The sequence below is a fragment of the Hyaena hyaena genome, unplaced genomic scaffold (assembly GCF_003009895.1).
Source record: "Hyaena hyaena isolate Hyena2069 unplaced genomic scaffold, ASM300989v1 scaffold_397, whole genome shotgun sequence".
Taxonomy (NCBI): domain Eukaryota; kingdom Metazoa; phylum Chordata; class Mammalia; order Carnivora; family Hyaenidae; genus Hyaena; species Hyaena hyaena.
In genome coordinates this window covers 948,075-968,532 of record NW_024081028.1, presented here as the reverse complement: position 1 = coordinate 968,532, position 20,458 = coordinate 948,075, and positions in this window count along the sequence as shown.

Below are 20,458 nucleotides of genomic sequence, written 5' to 3'. Positions count from 1 at the left end.
TCATGATTCGAGGGTCATGGGATCCAGCCTCACATTGGGCTCCATGCTGAGTGTGGAGGCTGCTTGAGGTTCTCTCTCTCCTCCTCTCTATCTGCCCCTCTCTCTCACTTGTGTGTTCTCTCTCTAAAATAAATAATATAAATAAATAAAAAAATTTAAAGTGAACCAGAAAATCTCTGCCTCAGGAACACTCAGCACTGTGGAAATCAGAGGAAAAGAGGAGCATTAAGGGAGAATATGAACAGTGAGACTCTAAGGCTCATGAGACATGGCTTCTAGAATGTTTGTGGTCAGGTGTATACCTGCTCAGGTGGAGACTTGTGGGTCCTTCACTGGAGAAACTGAGCAGAAAAAAGACCTTTTAGATATTGAATGAGATTTCAGATAAAATGGAGAGAAGAAATTCACAGAAATAATAGAAATTTCTCAGAGCTAGAAGACATCAATTTTCAAGGTGAAAAGTCTTACCAAAGATGTGACAAATATAATAAATACATTAAAATAGGCCCATACCAAATCTCATTAAAATAAACTTTTAAATTTTACTAATTTTGAGAGTGTGTATGTGTGTGTGAATGGGGGAGGGGCAGAGAGAGAGAGAGAGAGAGAGAGAATCTTAAGCAGGCCCCACTCTGCCAGCATGGAACCTGACACTGGGCTTGAACTCACAAACCATGAGATCATGACCTGAACCAAAGTCAAGAGTTGGATGCTTAACCAACTTAGCTACCAGGTGCCCCTAGCATGAACTTTTAGATGAGCACATACAAGGTAAAATCTTAAAAGTTTTCAAAAAGAAAGGACAGGATACACACAAAGGATAACAACGGAAGCAGAAATGGCAATGGATTTTGCAACAGCCATGTTGGAGAAATGCCTTCAAAACTCTAAAGAATTCCTTTACCAGCCAAGCTACAAATCAACTGTGAGAGTAGAATTTTCTGAAATTCAAGGTCTCAAAAATTTTGCTTCTCAAATATTCTTTCTCAGGAAGCTACTAATGGATGTCCATCAAAATGAAGGGCTAACCAAGAAAGAAAAAGATGTGGAAGCCAGGGAAAGGAGATTCAGCCCAGAAAAATTACAAAGGAAATTCCCTGACCAACATTGTGCAGAAGGTCCAGAGAGTAAGTACACATTGAGCAGGTAGATGGAAGGCTCTGGGAAAGATACCTAAGGAAAAATAAAAGTGGAATTAGTAGATTGTCTGATGTGTTTTGTATGTGGAAATTAACATTCATTTTTAAAAATGTTTATTTATTTTGAGAGAGAGAGAGAGAAATTGTGACTGGGGGAGGGAAGAAAGAGAGAGAGAGAGAGAGAGCGCGAGATCGCCTCAAGCAAAGCTGACAGCGCAGAGCCTGATGCGGGGTTCAAACCCATGAACTATGAGATCATGATTTGAACTGAATCAGAGTTGGATGCTTAACCAACTGAGCCACCCAGGCGCCCTGCATGTGGAAATTAACATTCAGAAGGTTTTTACATTCTGTTGAAAAGTTTAGGGAGAATTCATGATAAGAATGTAGAAAACTAAGAAAATGGGGGAAAGGAAATAAAACAAGGATGTTAATACAAGGGAAGATTTTAAAAACTGTAAAGAAAGGTAATACAATTTTAGTGTCAATGGTGAACCATGTGTACAAAATCAATAAGGCGAACCCTGAATATTGATTTAACCAAAAATTGTGATATAATTATTAGAAGGATGCAAGAGGGAGAGGTATAATGTTGGAGTGTTATAAGATTGAATTATCTTTCATAATAGATTACCAGATTAAAACCTAGCATAAAAGCATATTATTTGGATATTCAGAGGTAGTAGTACTAGCTGACTTTAAAAATAATGTACATGTATTGATTTGCTTTCAAAAAAAAGAAATGTACAGTGGAATATTATTCAGCCTTAATAAAGAAAATTCTGACATATGCCATAACACGGATGAAATTTGAGGTCATTATGCTAAGTGAAATAAGCCAGTTACAAAAAAGACTATATTATTCCATTTACATAAGTACCTAGATTAGTCAAATTCAGAGACAGAGAGTAGAATGGTGGGGGCCAGGGGGAATGTTTAGTGGGTATGGAGTTGCAGTGTTGGAAGATGAAAAGAGTTCTACAGATAGTTGGTGGTCATGTGAATGTGAATGTACTTAATATCACTGAACAGTACATTTATAATGGTTAAAATGGTCAATTTTATGTTACATACATTTTACCACAATTACAGTTTTGTAATTAAAAAAGAAAAGAATACAGTCTACAATCCAGATTTCCAGATTAAATGTAGGATTAGAATGTAAGGATTAAATGTAAACTCCAAGAAGGGAGGAACTTTTGTCTATCTGCTTACTGCCATAGTCCTGGAGCCTAATACAGTAGTTACTCAGTTGTCAACAAATGCAGTTGATTCCTGAAGAACACAGGTTTTGACTGCACGGGTTCACTTATGTAAATTTTAAAAATATAAAACAGTATTGTAAATGTATTTTCTTCATGCTTTTCTTACATTTCTTTAGACTGCTTTTTTTTTTTAAGAATACGGTATATAATACATATAACATACAAAAATATGTGTTGATGGCTTTTTCATTCTCTCAGTAAAGCTTCTGGTCAACAGTAGGCTATTAGTAGTTAAGTTTTTGGGGAATCAAAAGTTACGTGTGGATTTTTGATTGTGCAGGAGCTCGATGTCCCTAACCCCCTGTCATTTAAGGGTTAGCTGTATAGTGAACACACAGTAAATGCTATCTATTATTATTCTTTGTATTTGCTTTAGGACATACTGTTTTTGCTGAACAGCAGCATTGTTTCTCATGCAAGTACATATATGTACATACATGCACACAAGTATGCAGGTAAGCCTCAGGGCATATTCCTTCAACAAGTTCTTGCTGTATGGATTAAGAATAACTCCACAAGGTAAGCATTAGTGCCCTATATTTTAGATGGAAAAAATGGGCCATATAGCCAATAAATGGGATAAATCTAATTTCCAGTCTTGGCTTTCAGACTCCAAGTCTGGTGTTTTCCCCACATCAACCACAGTTGAAGAGTTATAGAAGCACATTGCTGAGAAATCACCTAGATTTAATGACAATGACAAATGTGAGAAGGATTTGTGCAGAGGAGGAGTGGGTGATGACTGGAGATGTGAATACTTGTCAGATGATGGGGAGGGCCTTGGGTGTCAAGTGAAGGGGTCTGGAAATTATCCAAAAGCCATGTAGATCCATTGAAAGTCCCATATGAAAGAGACCTTTGAGGAAGCATCATTTGGCAGCAGTTGGCAGAGTGTACCTGTGTGGGAGGCCAGGGCACGGAGGCCTCTTAGGAAGCTGCCACAATAAAATGATAATGTTCTAAATTGGCACAGTGGAGATTGTGGAAGGAATAATGAAAAATCAGTGAAGTTTATAAACCTCTAGTCAGACTCGTCAGGAAAAATGGAAATAAGATACAACTTACCAATATAAACATCAAGAGCCAGAAGGAATTTATTGCTACAGACCCTACAAAAATCAAAAGGTTAATAAGGGGATACTATGAACAACTTATCACCAAAATTGGATAAAATACAATTTCTTCAAATTATTTGAGAAGAAATAGATAACCTGAATAGCCCTGAGGCTGTTAAAGCCATTCTGGAAAACAGTATAGGGGTCTCTCAAAAAATTCAAAATAGAACTACCTTACAATCCCCAGCAACTGCACTACTAGGTATATGTCCAAAGGGTACAAAAATGCTTATTTGAAGAAGCACACCCCACTCAATGTTTATAGTAGCATTATCAACAATAAACACATTATGGAAAGAGCCAAAATGTCCATCAACAGATGCATGGATAAAGAAGATGTGGTAAATAAATACAATGGAATATTATTTGGCAATCAAAAAGAATGAAATCTTGCCATTTGCAACAATGTGGATGGAACTAGGATGTATTATGCTAAGAGAAATATGTTAGTCAGAGAAAAACAAATATCATATGACTTCACTCATATGTGGATTTTTTAAAAATTTTTTTTAATTTTATTTCTAGGAGAGAGAGAGAGAGACAGCGTGAGCAGGGTAGGGTCAGAGAGAGAGGGAGTCACAGACTGAAACAGGCTCCAGGCTCTGAGCTGGCAGTCAGCACAGAGCCCGACGCGGGGCTCGAACCCACGAACCACGAGATCATGACCTAAGCGAAAGTCGGACGCTTAACCGACCAAGCCACCCAGGCGCCCCACATATGTGGATTTTAAGAAACAAAGCAGATGCACAAAGGAGAAGGGAAAGAAAAATAAGATAAAAACAGAGAGGGAGGCAAACCATGAGATTCTTAAAAACAGAGAACAAACTGAAGAGGGGAGTTGGGTGGGGAGAGGGGCTAAATGGGTGATGGGTATTAAGGAGGGATGAGCACTGGGTGTTATATGCAAGCGATGAATCACTAAATTCTCCTGAAACCAATACTACACTATATGTTAACTAAATTGTATTTAAAATGAGGAAAAAGAAAATTATACATAAAAAAAAAGAAGAAAGAAATCACATCTTACTTTAAGGTAAAGAGGGATGTGCCTATAACTTTCCACTACTCATTGCAAGAAGCCTTGGCATTCATTGCCACCATACACCCCCACCTCACTCATCCAGCTCAGCCAGAGACTAGCTTAGGCTAGTTTAAAGTAGATTTCCATTTCTCATAATCAGAAGAATCTTGAATAGTCCAGGATCTTAAAGACAGCACTTTCAGTAGAACACATCCTATGGCATCTGTCCATGGTGCTGACTTTGTGCCTCTAGTCACTGCTACCACGGAGTCAGGGCTGCTGAACTCATCCTCGATACCAAGCACCCCAAGTCCTGTTGCTTCTATTCAGGATTCTGACTAAAATCTTCTCATTTACCGCTATAGCCTGAGGGTTAATATGAGTTTATAGCTCTAAGTCACACTCTCCAAATTTGGGGATATAAGGAGATGCTCTCCTCTGGCTGTAGCATGAGAGACCTTCAATGGCCCCACAGTGGCCAACTAAGGCAAGGGGGAGGCCAAGCTCTTATGAGGGAGACCAGCCACCAGCAGGTAAGTCCACACCCTTAGGACAAGTTCAAGGCAGGAAGTCAAGGCTACTACCAAGTGGGCAGAGCTCCAGGCTTGGAGGGACAGGAGAGAAAACTAGTGAAGGAAGCTCGCCATGTGGACTAGGTACAAATGAGGGCAATAGGAGAAGTCGCTGCCTGATAGGCACACAAATGCTCAGGGCACCCATAGATACCATGTAACAAGCTTGGACTAGAACCTCTAAGCCCAGATGAAATTTGGGGATCTGATGAATTTGAGCCTACCTCGTTCCCTTGCTGGAATTTGACAATTCATTCCCCCAAAGGCAACCCAATACTATGGGCTGAGCTTTCTTAGAGACAGAACTTCTCCAGGTCATGGTAAACACCAAGGTTCTTGTTGTGACTTGCACATGACACTCAAAAGGTGAAAAGGGAGAGAGAACTGTGATTAACTAGAGAAAGCTTCCCAGAATGGGTGCCTCTTGAGGAGAATGGAGAATCAATTCCAAGTAACTACTATGTGCCAGGGACTGCAAAGTACTTTTATATACACTTCCTTATTTAATCCAAACAATCCAGTGAGAAAAGTTATTTTTAATGCCATACTGTATTATTCAGGGTTCTCCAGAGAAACAGAACCAATAAGATACATATTTAGACATATATATATATGGAAATTTATTATAGGAATTGGCTCACATGGTTATGGAGGCTGAGAAGTCCCACGATATACCATCTACAAGCTGGAGAACCAAAAAAGCGGGTGGTATAATTCAGCCTGAGTCTGAAGGCCTGAGAACCAGAAGCTCTGATATCTGTAGGCAGTGAAAATGGATATCTTAGCTCAAGAAGAGAAAAAGAGAATTCACCCTTCCTCAGCCATTGTGTTCTTTTTGGACCCATCAACAGATTGGATGATGCCTGCTTACATTGTTGAGGGTGGATCTTCTTTACTCAGTCTACTGCTTTAAATCCTAATCTCTTCCGGAAACATCTTTACAGAAGCACTAAGAAATAATGTTTTACCAGCTATCTGGGCATCTCTTATGTGTCAATCTCTTTATATAGACATATAAAATCAGCCATCACACATACACATGGAGAACTGGGGCCCAGAGGGGCAAATGACTTGCCCAAGGTCACATTGTCAATATGTGGCACAGCCCTTGCTTTTTCCATGGCATGTTATAAGCTCCAAGCTAAACCCTGCACCCACTCACTCACACTGACCCCTCCAAGCAGACAGTGCCTTTTATAAAGACCATATGTCCTTCTACCAGCTGCACCTAGCATGGCTGAATGACATGTGTGCCAACCATGCCCTCCTCTGAGCACCATTCAGGTCTGGGACTTGGAGAAGTACTGGAGAATTCATGTGGCAGGGAGGGGGAAGAAATCTCTGTGGAGGGAGGAGGCTGGTAGGGATGGAAGTGGGAGAGAACTGGCTCCCTGCTGGTCCCAGAACGATTCTCACCTGCCAATCGATGGCTAGAGACTCACGCAAGTGCTAATCAGCTCCATTGACACACACAGGCTGGGGCTACAATCCATTTTCACATGGGATGGCAGATCGATTCTTCATTCTCTACAGTCCTCAATCAGCCTCATCAGGCCATTTGTCCTTGAGGGGCTGAGAAGATGGTTAACTCTGCACCTCTGGCCTCCTGCAAACTTTAGCCTTCTATATATTCTCTCCAGATTACAATCTCTCTCCCCAAACCATTGCCAGCCAGAGCAATATAGTGTAATTCTGGGCTGGGAGTCCAATAAGCCTAGGTTCCAGTCTCAGATCAACAGCTAACAGTGTGACCTTGGACAAGTCACTTCACCTCATCTAATTTTCTTAGCTGCATAAGGGGGACAATGATATTAGCTCTGCAGGATCTCTGTGAACATTTAGTGAATGCAAAGTTGGGGAATACTGCAAAATGTAGCTAATACCAAGGGTGGACTGCTGCTTCTAGAAGAATAAGTTCTTTCTCCAAGCCTGGCCATCCACCGTCACCTCAGGCCCTGTCTGTGAGGTCAGACAATTCTGGGAGGGAGTGCTGTTGACATAGACCTAGGAGAGGTTTTATCCTTTCTCAGATTATATTAAATAGCCAGAAACAGTTCTTGGAGCCCTTGTTCTCCTGACATGATCAAGACTTTCTGGTGGGGGCCTCTGGGTTATAGAAAATGAGCGTAAAACAATGGAAATCAGGTAGGCAGGGGCTGGACTCAGGCAAGCCACTAGAGCTCCAGGTAAATTTCTGGTTTATCTTCTACATTCAAAGCCCACCAATGTTGACATATTTTTTCAATAATCATCTGTTTTATTTAATCTCAGGGAAAAGGACAATTTTCTAAAGATGCCGTTCACATTCTTTCCATATATATCTTCCTCCAGAAGGAGGATCCCTCTGTATCCCTCAATACTATCCACTGGTCATAGAGATTAGATGGGAGTAGGAAAGGAACATATGCCTACTCCCTGAGCCAATCAAATTTTTTCTTAGTTTGTGTGTATTGGGAGATAGCCATTATTGTGTATGTGGAAACAGAGAAAGTTAGTTTCCTTAGAGAAGAATAGAGCAGATATGCAGAAAAACGTAGAGGCAAGAAATCATGAGGCCCCATGAGAGAACCATGTAGGGAGTTGCTGTCTGGTGATTTTCTAGTTCTGTAGCATATCAACTTTACTTGCTAGAGTGAGGTTCAGTGAGTTTCCCTTATGCCTTTACAATATAAACAACCCTTTAATAAGTTGGCTTCGATGCATTTCTGTTTCTTGCTGTCAAACAGCCCTCTACCTAGAGCAGACCTTGTGTGCAACTGTTGCTTTAACTTTTTTTAACCACTTAGTGTAAATATTGACATACCAAGTGGGACAATTACCAAACACAGAAGCTGTTTGGTCACAGAGAGTGTTTTTCAAAGCACTTCTGAATGAATATCTGCTCATATATCAAAATGGAAATAATAGCAGTATTATTAATCATTAATTGAAACATTTAAACATATTAATCAAACAAATCAAATCTATAAGACCTAATATGTCCTACAAGGTGTTATACAATCTTGTTATATATTATCTTATTTAATTCCCACATAATCTTTATGAGGCAGATGCTAGTATTATCTCTGTCTTACAGATTAGAAAATTGAGGCACAGAGAAGTTAAGTAACATGCCTAAGGTTATGCAGTTGGTTAAGTGGTAGAGATTGGAATCCAACCTCTACCAATCTACTTGGTTGCATCCAACCAATCTACTTCATGCCATGATCCGTATACTTAACCATCATATACTGACTATTGGTACAAATTAATAACATCCTAGGTTAGGGATGACAATGCATCAATTGCTCTCGTCTCATCTGGGCCCATTTCATTGAATGAGGGCCAGAAGCTGAGCAGATCTAATCTGTCACTAAGAATAAACAACCCCATCAGCCACCTCTTGAGCTAGAACAGTGCACAGAACTTGAGCCAGGGTAGTGGAAAGGAGTTCTGGCCACTGCCTGTTCCACCCTGGGCTTTTCACTTACATCTGAACTCCCCCAGACCTGCCAGCCTGTTGAGCTCTCAATGGAGATTCCTGGTGAGAGATGCTCGTCCAATGACAGGGAAAGCTACTTGGCAAATGCCTCAGACAGAGGGATGCCCAGTCTAGGCCCTGTAGCTCCTGACTGTGCTCTTGGTTTTTCCTCTCCTAGAGCATTCATAGTCAGCAGTTTTCTCACATCCATGCCCTCCTTATCACACTTTGTCTTGACTGCATGACAGTCCACTGGATGGTGCTACATCCCCCTCATTGGTCTGCTGGCCCCAAATCTCTCTCCCTTCAATTCCTCCTCCTCACAACTGCAACAGCAACTTATCTAAAATGCGTACCTGACTTTGTTACACTCTTGCTTCAGCAGCTGTGACTCCCTTGAAGATATTACCATTAGGGGAAACTGAGTAAAGGACATTCTGGTACTCTCAGTACTACCTTGCAACTTTTCTGTAAATCTAGAATTATTCTATAATTAGAAGTTTATTTTATTTTTTTACTTATTATTTTTTCTTTCATAGTTTATTGTCAAGTTGGATTCCATATAACACCCAGTGCTCATTCCCAACAAGTGCCCTCCTCCATGCCCATCACCCCTCTCCCCCTCCCCCCCATCAGCCCTCAGTTTGTTCTCAGTATTCAAGAATCTCTCATGGTTTGCCTCCCTCCCTCTCCCCAACTATTTTTCCCCTTCTCCTCTGAAAAGTTTATTTTAAAAAGTCATTGCTCAGGGCACCTGGGTGGCTCAGTTGGTTAAGCATCCAATTTTGGCTCAGGTCATGATGTCACATAAGATCGAGCCCCACATCGGGCTCTGTGCTGATGGCTCAGAGCCTGGAGCCTGCTTCAGATTCTGTGTCTCCCTCTCTCTCTGCCCCTTCCCCGGTCTCTCTCTCTCTCTCAAAAATAAACATTATAAAATAAAATAAAATAAAAATAAATTTAAAAAAATTCATGGCTCATCACACCCCTTACCCTGATATTTAGGATCCTCTGGCAAACCCCTGCCCCCATGGCCTCCCACCATTTCTTAAGAATGACATTCTTTTGGAAATCTCAATATCATTACATTGTCTGGCATGTTCTTCTTCACCCCCTTCACTTTCTACCTCGTCAGTCTGATGAGTTCCTAGCCAGTTGTTTTTATTTACCAATCTCTTGAGTAGTACTATGTGCTACTTATGGTTATGTTCTAGGCATTGTACAAATACTAACTCGCATAATCTTTACAACAACCTCATAAGGGAAGTGCTATTATTAATGCATTTTATAGATGGGAAAACTGAGACACAGAGAAGTTAAGTAGCATGCCCCAAAACATGGAGTGGTGTTCAAAACCAGGGATTCTAGATCCAGACTTCCTGCTCTTGACCAGTATACTTTATTGTCTTTTCAACTTTCAGAGTTCAGCTCAAATGTCACCTCCTCTGGAATCTTTCCTTGACTTCTTTACAACAAATTTACTCTTTCTCCACTCTCATATCCTATAGCCCTTTAAATGTTCATTCATTCATCCACTCACTTCTTCATTCAATATTCATTGAAACATATTTATTGAGCACTCACTATGGTCTAATATTCTTTTAGGCCTTGGGAATACATGCATATACAATAGTGTGCATAATACTATATTGGAATTCTTTTTGATCTTTCTCATTCCCTATGGACTTCTCCTCCAAGATGTTGATCTTTGTAACTCCTTGAGCATATTACACAGTACCTGGGATGCAGTTTGTCCTCAGTAAATGTGTTTTGCAGGAATAAATTAATAGTTATCAAGAATGGTGATGACAGTAATGATAATGTCAACCATTTGGATAAATCTGGTGTGCAATTACGACAGTGTGGGCCAGGGGCCAGGTACATTGTCACAATTGAGCCCTAGGCTAGGAGGCTCCTGGAGAGATGACAAGTACCTTCTGCATGTAGACCAAGCCATTGTTGTCACTATGATTATTTCTGCTATTAGTGTTGGTGTTATGCTACAGTGTGGCAGGTGCCAGCAGCAAACTGGCCTGCCACACTTCCTCATGGCAGGAGAAGCATCAGTAGAGCAAATACTCTTAGAGGATAAGCAGCCAGGAGGAGCAGGCTCGGGATGGGCTTTCAGCCTGGAGTTTTAGCAATCCAAACATCAATTTTGGGTGGCTGAGGTCAGGGCATATTTGCATCTTACTCAAGTCATCACAGTCCCAAGCCTTAGATCTATTAGAAAGTCGGGATGTAGAGGAGGGGTACTATGGAGCAGAAACCATCAGATTAAAAGGTCCTAAGCAAGAGGGCTCCTTAACTTTCATTGGATCATGAGTGGGTGATGGGGTAGTTAGTGATGAGCTCCACATGAAGGTTGGATTTGGGGTGATAATAGGGGCAAGGGACAAGTAAGGCAAGGCTTAACGTGGTCCTAATTCCTTACAGTTCCAAGTCCTAGAAAGAGGCTCACTGGGTTTCCTGGTTCTGTAGAATCTCCTTGGGGGCCAGATATTCAGTGGCACACATAATGTTTGTGCAGAATCCTCGAAAGTCGTCTATAACATTTCTTATAGGATCCCAGAATCACTGTATTGGATATTATAGGCTTCTTGGGCCACTGGGATTCTCTAAATGATATTAGATCCATTCCCCTGCTTCTGGGCAAGAGTTTGAAACAATTACATGTGGTAAATAACAATTGTTTACCAGTGATGTGCATGGTGCTGTCAGATTCAGATAGTACAAGGCAGCAGCAGGTCTCTGATCATGGACCACTTCAAATCTACTGAGGCTGTGTCAGCTTCTGTGGGACCTACAGGAATAATTGTGTTTTTGGCCGTGAGCATGTGTGACCATCCTGGTCCCTGGACGCAATGAGAGGGGAACAGGAAGGTGTCATTTGTCTGACCATCTCTGAGATGCTGGATGCTGCTGCTGAAAACACCAGCCAGCCCTGGTGTTTGTGTTTTAGGCCAATCACACGCCTCAGGGATGATAGGGAGAAACTGGGGGCATTTTCCAGGGAGAAGTTTTCCTTTTCAGGTGGAGAAACTAAGGAGCACAAGACTCAGTCACAGAGTTTGCCCAGTCTCTAGGTCTGATTTTCAATTTAGCCTCTTCCCCAGGATTGGCTTCATTCCAAAGTCTTCTAACTGAAAGCCAAACTTCTTTTTTTCCCAGGTCCATAGTTGGAAAGCAGGAGAGGAAACTTGAAATTTAAGTAGGTCCTTATCTGTCCTGGCTATTTTCCTCTGCTCTGCTTCTATTAACCCCAGGGCCAGGAAGGATATTGCCTTTCAGGATATTTATTCCAAATCTGCACAATTCAACCATTTGTATTTTAGCCTTCTTCTGGTTACCCCAAATACACCCTCATCTACCCCTGGCCTTTCCCCCTGCCCTCTCCAGTTGAGGCTTTGATGGGCTGCCTTCCCCTTTTCCTCTTTGGTTTGGTACCTTGTGTTCTATCTGGCCTGCCTCCCCTCTGGCCCAGCCTCTTCTGTAATGAACTTCTGGTGCAGTACTGGCACATCCACCTCCCACAGTGGTGATGGCTCTGGTGGACAGTTCTTATTGGGAATTGCTTAGCCCTTTGCATAACTGCTGAATAGCTCTGGGATTGAACAGCTGCCTTTGAAGATGGTGAATAAATAATAACAATAATATTATTTATGAAATACTTACTTCACACTAGGCTCTAGGCTAAGCACTTTCATCCTCACAACAACTCTATGAGGTAAGTACTATCATGTCCATTGCCCATTTTCTAGAAAATAAAACAGACTCAAAAAAGTTGACTATCTCAGTCAAAGCTCCTGACTCTTAGTGGTGGAGCCAGCGTTCAAACCCAGCTTTGTTTTATTTCAAAATACAAATTTTTAACCACCACGTTGCACTGCATATCCAAGTTGGAGGAACAAGGTTTTCTGGAACATGATAAACATCAGTGGTAAATACATAGACCACTTTCTAGATATTTAAGAAATATGTGTTTGGAAGGCATCTTCTTGACCTGATGCAGGAAGTGCTAGATAGAAATGTGATGAGGAAAGATGAACACCCAGACTAAAGTAAAAGTAGATATCATGAAGGCCAAAGATAGGATATAGAAAGATACTTTGCAGAAAAGGAAGAGGCTAGTAATACACAAACACAAATACCTATAAAGGTGGTTTAGAAATGCTGCTTATGACTTCTGGCATCTGCTCCCCAATAGAATAAGATGACAAAAAATTGAACTTGAAATATTTATCCAGTTGGGGTGGATAACCCCAGAGGTACCATCAAGGCTGAGTAGAATGGGACATCTGACTTGCATATAAAAAAGGGTGTTTAGGGGCGCCTGGGTGGCTTAGTCGGTTGAGCGTCCGACTTTCGCTTAGGTCATGATCTCGCGGTTCGTGGGTTCGAGCCCCGCGTCGGGCTCTGTGCTGACTGCCAGCTCAGAGCCTGGAGCCTGTTTCAGTCTGTGACTCCCTCTCTCTCTGACCCTCCCCTGCTCATGCTGTCTCTCTCTCTCTCTCCTAGAAATAAATAAAAATTTAAAAAAAAAAAAGGGTGTTTTATACAAAGAGGTCTAAGAAGACCAAAACCTTGAGAGTATTAGGACCTATTCCAGAGGGACAGCTAGCATAAGTCAAATGCAATCAAGGAGGCAAAGGTAGCATTGAGAGGTGAAGCTAAGAACAACTGATGAATGTAAGTGGTTGGCCATCGTGACTAGTTTATGAGGCAAAGGTAGAACCAAAGGTGAAGTTATCATCACTGAGGGTTCAGTCAGAATGTGCCAAGTGAATGGCTATTACTGGCAGAAGTAAACAAAACAAGAGACTCAGAAGCTTGAGTCGGGGAATGGTCATTCAATTAAACATGGCTCAGGCAGATGATGTCTTGCTAGCATGGGACTGCTTCCTGTCAAGTGTGGACTGTTCTAAATACTTTGTATTTATATTAGAAAGTATTATTTGGCTATAATACTTAAGCCAAATAAGTCAGTCACAAAAGACAAATACCATATTTCACTCATAAGTAGAATTTAAGAAACAAAACAAATGAGCAAAGGTGGGGGGAGAGAGAGAGACAAACTAAGAAAGAGACTCTTAACTATAGAAAATAAATGGATGATTACCAGAGGGGAGGTCAGTGGGCTGATGGGGGAAATAGGTGATGGGAATTAAGGAGTGCACTTGTGATGAGCACTGGGTGATGTATGGAATTGTCGAATCACTATATTATGCATCTGAAATGAATACAACCCTGTTAACTGGAATTTTTTTTTAAAAAGTGAGATAAAGAATGCTTTAAAAATGCTGACTTGTATCTGGCAATAGAAGAAGCACCTTTTTCAAAATAAATCCATTTACTGGAAGAAGTGTGGTATAAACCACACGACAACAAGATGTACACTTATAATGGGTGTGAATTTTGCAACACTCACGTGTAACATGAAGAACATTTTTCTACATTAGATAAACATTATTTAAGCCCTCACTTACTCTGGTTAACAAGAAATTCTATTTCAAAAATGTTTTGGGGGACTCTACTTCTCCCTAAGGTTGCATAAAAATTCTGGGTTCCCGAGAAGCAGCTTCTGAGACGGAGTTCACTTTTTGTTCAAGTGATTTATTGGGGGTGTCATTTCTGGAGGAAGGATGAGAGAAGCAGGATGAGACAGGGAGTAAAAAGCTGGCGAGGATGTGGCCTCAGCTGATTCTGCAAGAAAGCTCTGGAGCATAAGTTGGATCTCAGAATTAGTTCCCTATTGAAGCAAAAGAGTCAGTATTTTGTAGCCCTGTGTCAATAAGTTATTACTCAGGTGGAGTGCAGTCTCTCGCTTGAGGGAGATGACAGTTCTCCAGAAGAAAGGGTAGCTTTTACAGAATGAATGCTTGTGTCCCCCCAAATTCATATGTTGAAACCCTACCTCCCAAATTGATGCTATTTAGAGATGGGGTTTTGGAAAGGTAATTCGGATTGGATTAGGTCATGAGGGTTTGGCCCTCAGGATGGGATGAGTGGCCTTATATGAATAGGAAGAGATATAAGAAAAATAAGTCCTGGGGATATAATGTACAACATGTTGGCTTTGGTTAATAATGCCATATTGTATATTTGAAAACTGCTAAAAGAATAGATCTTAAAAGTTCCCATCACAAGAAAAAATTATAATTTATGGGCGGTGATGGATGTTAACTAAGCTTATCATGGCAATAATTTTATAATGTATATATACATATATACATATATGTATACAGATATACATATAATGTATACATATATCAAACCATTATGTTGTACAGTTAAAACTAATGCAATTCAATTATATCTCAATTTTAAAAGGAAGAAAGCTTTCTCTTGTGTGCATGCAAGCTCTCTCTCTCTTAGTGCGCATGCACTGAAGAAAGGCCATGTGAGGACATAGTGAGAAGTCAGCCATCTGGAAGCCTGGAATAAAGCTTTTACCAGGAACTGAATCTTGCTGCTCCCTTGATCTTGAACTTTCTAGCCACCAGAACTGAGAGAAGATAAATTTCTGTTGTTTAAGCCAACCAGTCTATGATATTTTTTTTGTGGTAGCCCAAGGTGACAAATACAGCAGGTGTGATTTGTTATCAACCAACTTGCCTGGGGTGTGTGTGCACTGATAGGTTCTCTGCAGTCCATCCCTTGTACCACTTACTGCTCTCATTAAATTCACTCCATCTAGGCATGGCTGCTTCAGGATCCTGACTGGTCATACTTTCTGAGAAAACTAACCCTGAGAAGGGTTAGTGGAATGAACTTTGGCCTCTGTTGTTGTATTCGGTTCATGAACTATGTCTCACACTCATCATTTCCCTCTGGCACTACCACCCATTTTAGATCCCTTTCCCCTTTGGATTGCTTGGTGGGTTGATCCATACCTTCATTTCTTTTTTCCCCCCTAGATTTATTGAGATATAATTGATATAACATTGTGTAAGGTTAAGGTGTACAATGTGATGATCTGACATATACTTATACTCTTATTTCTAAGGAGTAAGTTCTCCTGGTCACCAGACACTTTTCAGTATGTGGTGGCTATAATTGCACATTTACAATTCAACTGAGCATAGGTGTACTGAAAGATGCCCCAGTGGGTCATCTGAGTGCTGAACACATCCCTCTATGCCCTCATTATGTAGCAGCAGTCCTCTCCCCTTATGATGGTTAGGATTAATTACCTCTGACAGACTGTGCAGTTTACTTGTACTCTTTGGACTTGCTCAAACTTGATTTCAAATGTACCACTTCTATCTTATGATGTATTACTGCTGAGTCCACATGACTTTATAACCTGGAGGGTTTGACAGAACCCAGCTCATAATGGGAAGTTCAAGTTACATCGTCATTTGATAGCCTATGTTCAGACACTCAGTTTCTACCAAGATGGTATGCCCCTATTCTAGATTTCTAGAAGTCTGACTTACAAGTCTCTCATTGTGGATTACCAGATCCATCTGGTATATTCCTTTACCAAAGACATCTCTAGTAACATGCAGTATGCTGGGTCAAATGGCCCAAGTGTCAGGGATGCATATATTGCAGCCTGATGCTATATCAGAGTCCTTTCTTGTTCTTGGCCCATTCAAAGCTTCCATATGTCAATAAATGAGACTACCACTCAATATCTAAAACAAAAAATACAAAGCTTAATTAATTACTTACTTAAGTATAGGCTGACCAGTCACAATTTCTCTAAGAAGAACAGACTGCTGATCTTAGAGTTTTGGGAAAGCATAGAATTCAGGGAGTGGTAGATGTTCAGAAATACAAACAGGTTAACATAATATTCAGAAGTGTGGTTATTTGGGTGTAACTGTTTGTTCATTGGTTGAAGTATGTTCATTGGGATGAATCCAACCTTGTCATTTTATTTTTTATTTTTACTTATTTTTTTTATTAGAAAGACAGAGAGAGAATGAGACAGACAGACAGACAGCGAGAGCACAAGTGAATGTGGGGGAGTGAGCAGAGGAAAGGGCAGGGGAGACTGAGAATCTCAAGAAGGCTCCATACTAAGCATGGAGCCTGATCTGGGGCTCCATCTCACAAACCGTGAGATCATGACCTGAGCCAAAATCAAGAGTCAGACACTTGGGGTGCCTGGGTGGCTCAATTGTTTAAGCTCCAACTTCAGCTCAGGTCATGATCTCATAGTTTGTGGGTTTAAGCCCCGCATCGGGCTCTGTGCTGACAGCTAGCTCAGAGCCAGGAGCCTGTTTCAGATTCTGTGTTTCCCTCTCTCTCTGACCCTCCCCTGCTCATGCTGTCAGTCTGTCTCTCTCTCAGAAATAAGTAAAACATTAAAAAAAAAAAAAGAGTCAGACATTCAACCAAGTGAGCCACCCAGGCACCCTGAAAATACAATCTTAAAAAAAAATTTTAAGTGGGTATTTTGTAGACAGCATATAGTTTGGTCTTGCTTTTTTTTAAAAATCTAATCTTACAATTTCTAGCTTTTAATTAGAGTATTTGGATCATTTATGTGATAATTTATATAATGGGATTTAATCTACCATCTTGCTATTTGTTTTCTATTTATCCCATGTGCTTTTTGTTTCTTTTTTTTTAATTCTATTTTGTCTCCTTTTTTGGCCTTTTGTTGGCTTGTTAACTATAACCCTGTGTTATTTTAGTGTTTGCTTGTAGTTTATTGCATATATCTTTTTCTTATCATTATCTATATTGTGTATAGATATTGTAATCTATTATATTGTGTATAATATAATAACCTTACAGCAATACATTTCAATTTCTTCCCTCCTGGCCTTGGTGCTTTTTTGCCCTACATTTTACTTCTAAATATGCTACAAACCCCATAATATGTTGCTATTATTTTCCCTTAAAACATTTCCTTTAAAGACATTTAAATCATAAGAAACAAAGCCTTTTTATTTGTTCACAGAGTTACCATTTCCAGAGCTCTTAATTCCTTTGTGTAGATATAGGTTTTCATCTGGCATAATTTCATTTCCACTCAAAGGACTTCCTTTACTATTTCTTGTAGTGCAGGTCTTCTAGTGATGGAGTTTTTCAGCTTTTCTATGACCGAAAATGTCTTTGACATAGCTTATCCCAGTTCAACACAGTTGGAAGTCTTTTAGGAATTGCAGTGTTACCACTGGGTACCAGGTCTAGGACTGTGAATATTCCTTCTACTGCCAGAGTTGGTGTCCTCATTGTCATCTAGCTGGTGAGTGTCCTCACTCCTGAACCCCTCAGAGACTGCTTTCTAGGGTCACTTTTGGTAACAAATATTTATTTTATTTTATTTTATGAGAGAGAGAGAGACAGAGCATGAGATGGAGAGAAGAGAGAGAGAGAGAGAGACAGACAGACAGACAGAATTCAAAGCAGGATCCAGGCTCTGAGCTTCAGCACAAAGCCCGACGTGGGGCTCGAACTCATGAACTGTAAGATCATGACTTGAGCCAAAGTCGGACACTTAACTGACCGAGCCACTCAGGCGCTCTTGGTAACAAATATTTTAGCTTGAATTCCTAGAAGCAGAGTCAGAATGATGCTGTTTTTTTCAAGTCATTTGTTGGGGAACTGCTCTCAGGAGAAAGGGAGTAACAACCAAGCTTGGGCTGGGGCAGGGGGGTGGGGAGTCTAAGCGAGAATGTGGTCTTGGCTGGAGACTGGTTTTAGACAGAGCCATGGGGGAAATTCTGGAGGACAAACTATATCTCATTTTAAGTTATGAGAGTGACCGTTTTATCCTGTGTTCATCAATCATTGGGTAGGGGTGGGAATGGGTATCTAGCCTCCCAGGCAAGGATGCTTCCAATATGGTTGAGGGAAATTCTCTGAAAAGAGGGACAGTTGTGAGTTGTTACCAACCAACATTTATAGCAGCTGGGGGGTAGCAACTACCATGGGTATGTATAAGAGGATGTTGGCAGGGCATCAACAGTATCATATATTACATTCCTGGATATTTAGGAGTAGGCCTCTACTCTTCCCTCTACCATTGTCCCAACTCTACTGTCTAAGCTCACAGGGTCTTTTGACTGTGGGCTTCCATGTCAAGGTTGGACTTGGGAGTCTTGCAAAACTGGTAGCCTCTCACATTATGGTCATGTTCTCTAGGTACACTACAGTCATTCTTTTTTAAGATCCTGCCGGACTCCTCAGGGTTCACAAAGGAGCTAGGTCTAGATATGGTTCCGTATACTCATAGAACCAACCAAACCCGCATCTCCTTCCGATCTCAAGAGCAATACAAAACAAATCTCTCTTCTAAATGTCCTTTTGATAAATAGGGAAATTGAGGCTCAGTGAATTTTGCACCAAGGTTGGAAGAGGTAGAGCTGAGAGCAGAGTTAGGTATTGATTTACAGGTCTCCCACTACATGGGGGTTCTGCAAACTGTAGCCCATGGGCCAAATCCACCTCTCCTCTTCCCCCTCATCTTTTATTTTTGTGAATAAAGTGCTATTGGATTATAGCCATGTTTGCTCACTTATGTATTGGCTATGGCTGCTTTTGCACTACAATGGCATCGTTGAGTAGTTGTGATGGATACTGTTTGGCCTACAAATTTGAAGATATTTACTAACAAAGTTGGCTACATCATGCTGCTTCTGAAACCTCCACAGACATTTTTTTCTAACTCTAAGACTCAGTTATTCTTAGGCTTTATGTGTAGAAAGGATCCTCCCTGATTCTTGGTGAGATAGCACAAGTTAGGTCTTGAAAGTCTATTTTCTTCTATACCAAAAAGAAATTAGAGACTCTCTAGTGTGACTTAACTAAAGGAGATGTCCTGGGAGGAAGGACTTAAAATATCCTTGGAGTTTTGGAATGGGGAAAAGGGGTTCCATTTTTAAAATTGGATTTTCCAATTCAGAATGCTGCAGTTTTTGTGAATGAATGAATGAATGAATGAATATTGGTATGTACAAAGAAAAAAGGTCTGGAAGGATACAGACATATAGTGGGTAGTTATCCCTGGTGGGAGGAGAGATATTTAAGTCTTCATTTCTTCTGTATGATTTGTGTACATAGTACAACCGTGTACTCTTTCCAATTAAAAAAATAACACACACAAAGAGAGAGGGGTTTGGAAGAGACACTTCAGAGACTTCTTCCACAGTGGTGTTTAAGAAAAGAATCTTTCTAGGATGATGGATGTATCTGTGTTCTCAGCAGTATAGTTGACTTAATGACATCACTTGCCCCTAGCATCCATCCCATGATAGATGGGCTGCCCCTAACTCCTCCAGCTCTATATTCCTTCAAAAGCAGAGAGCTGGAAGAAACATTCTGAAGGAGTAAGGACTACAGGTTTCTGCAGAAGCAAATGAACTGCACAGTTGTCTTGGAAATAGAATTGGAATTGTTTTGTCATTTCTCAGGAAGCTAGTAGGGCTAGCATGAAGTCCAAACTGTGAATGTCAGAAACGAACCATAAATTTCCCCAGAATGGCTGCAAGATTTAAAGGAATGGCCTTGCTTGTTCCTATTCAAAAGAAATAAGTAATACATGAGCAGTGAAAAACATTCAAACAATATAGATGCGATTAAAATTAAAAGTGAAATTCCTCCCTTCACGTCGCTCTCACCAGAAGTAACAATTGCATGTAATTTGAAGTTGGAACATCTGTAAATAGATCTTTGATAATTAGTCTTCATGCTTAGAGCTTTAACTCAACCATATTTTATTTTTGTGAAACACGTAAGTGGGGGGGTCTCGTCAAGCTCATTTTTCTGTAACCTGGCTTTCAGGGAAGGGAGTTTTTGGAGATATTTTACAGAGCGAAGGGAAAGAGCCACCAAAGAATACACACCATTTCGGTCCCCACACATGCTCCGAGCTTTGTATACAGAGCATGATTTCATCCCCAAGCGAGTTTTAAACTCAATTTATAA